The following is a 2,819-nucleotide window of genomic DNA, read 5'->3' on the forward strand; positions in this document are numbered from 1 at the left end:
AAATGGCTTTGTTAATAATGCACGCACGCACGCGCACACATGCACACACACACGTTTGTTCACTACCCCAGCTTTGCTTTCCTTCCTATACTGATGAGACCCAGATTTTTCCCAAGTTTGTCAATTACAAACATTCAAAAATCATGAGTCAGACCCTCAAAGTCATGAGATTTTGGAAAATAATAAATTACTGGGCATTTTATTTTCCTTCTATTTCTCTGAGCCTTCCAAATTTTAATTTTTTTCTCTGTAACCATAAGGTCTAGAAACTTTCTTTTAAAAAAAGAAATTGAGATTCTCACATAGTCCACTCATTTCTGGAATTTGGTCTTTAAGAAAGAGCCAAAATGTTAAGTGGTGCATGACAGAATGGCATGAACCAACATCACTGTGTTTCTCCCACTCAGAGCATGACAGGTGTTGAAACTTGAAGGGAGCAATATTTGAAACCAGATCCTAGGATGCTGCCAAATGGTTCTAACTTAGGTCTATTCCTGTCCCAAATTAATCACATGGCACGTGTCTACATTAGATGCTAACTGCGCAGTAGCCTAATAGTACTGTGCAGTAGCGTGTCACAGCACAACCAGTGCTAATACACTACTGCGCAGTATTATTAGGCTAATGTGCAGTAGTGTCACTAAAAAGGTGTGCGCCAGCTCTACTGTACAGTAACTACAGTTACTGCACATTTATTTAGTACTTGCTTATACAACTACTGCACATTAATGAACATGTAGCTGTGCCCAGGCAGAATCAAATTACTAGGCCCCGATTCCCCACTGCGCTATACTTTACATAGCCATTTCTACCAGTGCAGTGACTGAATGTCAGCATGCAAAGTGGAGGGGGGTGGGAGTTAAACACTTACTTTGTGCTAGTGTCAAGGACTGGACAAGGAACAGGGAACTGACCCAGTGTGAACAGGGTTACAGAAGAGAGAATAAGAGCTTTCTAGGAGAGGAAAGCTAAACTCCCTAATTAATACTACACCTGTCAAGAGTAAGAGAGATTTCAATTTCTGGAGAAGGGCCTCACTCCAGGCAATATGAGGAGAGTTTCTTTATGACTGACTCTCCCAATCTGTTTGCTGCTGATGTTCTCACATTCAAGTTGTGCATTTTCCTCTTTTTCGCAGAACCAGGGAGCAGGAAGCAGATCAGTGAAACAAGGGCAGATGCCAGGAGCAAGGCAAACATCATTTACAGACAGACTGGGACAGATTTACTGCAGTTTCAGGTCCGTGCAAATGCACTAGACTGTATGCTACATAAAGAAAGCAGTAAGGGGGCAATAGGTATAGACAGAAAGGGGACAGAAGACAAACAATGAAAGAAAGTAAATAAGATTGGTGCTGGGGATGGGGAAAGAGAAAGAAAAAGAAGTGGGTGCATGGAGAGAGACACAGGGATGGACTAAGGACCATCTTTGACAATAACCTGAGCTTGGCTGCATGAGGAACTTCTAAAGAGCACAGGAATGTGGCCAGATGGACATATGTGCTGCTGAACAGGTTCACAAACAGACTTCAAGGGGGAAAGCAAGCAAGATGGAAACCTCAGCTCCTCCCCTATAATGCCGATCTATGTATTTACAAACGCCCCTCCTGTTGCATTTCTGTTGTTCCAAACCCTCCACTAACTTGTATCTAGGTTTTTATGCCATGCTCATCAGCACCAGGATACCTGAGCCCTTGCAGTGCCTCATCAAAGTAGAGCAGATGGTTGTGCCTGCACTGCCACCTCACTGGTTGCTGTTCAGTATCTCTACCTGCTATAATGAGAGGTGGAAACAGTTGCTGAGACTGTCCCCCTGATTCTGTGGAGGAAAGTGCCAGTGTTCTCACTGCACAGCATGCAGGGACATGTCTACAGCTTTGGCTCCACAGGTCTCCTAGGCAGTGCCACTTAGTTACTGGCCTAGGTCAAAAGCTTTCTCCAACCCTTGTGGATGGAGGTCAAACAGCTGATAAAAGTGGATCTTACCTACTTCTTTTCTCCGCTCACTGTCCTCTCTGTCTCTTTCCTCTCAGCTTGTTCAGGAAACTTGTGCTTTAGCTTTTCCAAAGCAAGTGGTTTGTTCCTGCATCCTCTGAGACTCTACTAACACTGCCCAGATGTTCACGTCTGCATCTGCTAGACGTCCTCTTAAAGCTGTACTGTGCCTCAGAAAAGGGGAGGGGAAAAAAGAGAAGGTGGGGAAGAGAGCCCAGCAGTGGCCAAAAAGCTGCCTCTGGAGAAGCAGTGTATCAGTTAATGTGAAGTGAAGACCTAATGGGGGCAAGGGGTGCCTCTCCTTGGCCTGTTGCCTGGACATCCACTAATATCTACTGCAGCTGAGCTTGGGTCCACCTTCCAGGAGGTGAAATATTGAGGTCTGTGGATTCTGTGACTCAGCATGAAACGGTTCTGCAAACCAGGATGCAGTAAGGCAGCATTTCACAGCCTCCAATGGGGGAGAAAGCTTCATGGGAGCTAATTCCCTCAGTGCAAGAGTAGAAGGAGCACAGGTTCCCCAGGCAGGGAGTGCCTGACTGGGGTGTGGATAATCCATTCTAAACCATTTCCTTTAAAGAATCGGGCTCTGGCTTGAGTTTGGTGTAAATTCTGGTACCGGTTTATACCCAGACAACCTGGCCACAGTACTTTTTGATTACAGCAATCTGAAAAGTCACTGATAGACTGTGTAATGCCAGCCATCACAATACTTATATACCTAAAAACTGGCATTTCCCCACCTTATTCTCCCATTCCCATCCTTTCCACCTTGGCCTCTCCTCACCTCCTTTTTTTTTTTTTTTTTTTTTTTTTTTTTTTTTT

General features: G+C 44.6%; 1 protein-coding gene across 3 annotated transcripts in view; it reads right to left on the bottom strand.

Moving 5' to 3' along the window:
- SRPX2 (sushi repeat containing protein, X-linked 2) overlaps positions 1 to 2,819 on the bottom strand; it is a 17,210-nt gene that overhangs the window by 13,391 nt on the left and 1,000 nt on the right. The window contains exon 1 of one of the 3 annotated variants that reach the window (XM_019521360.1): positions 1,990 to 2,771. The exons of 1 other annotated variant lie outside the window; for it this stretch is intronic. The gene's annotated coding sequence lies outside the window, so the exon portion shown is untranslated. Of the gene's footprint in view, positions 1 to 1,985; positions 2,772 to 2,819 lie in introns of those variants that run through there. One more of the 3 variants, XM_019521358.1, reaches the window with a different exon arrangement.

Source organism: Gavialis gangeticus, unplaced genomic scaffold (assembly GCF_001723915.1).
Source record: "Gavialis gangeticus isolate Ggan-Ray unplaced genomic scaffold, GavGan_comp1, whole genome shotgun sequence".
Lineage (NCBI taxonomy): Eukaryota > Metazoa > Chordata > Crocodylia > Gavialidae > Gavialis > Gavialis gangeticus.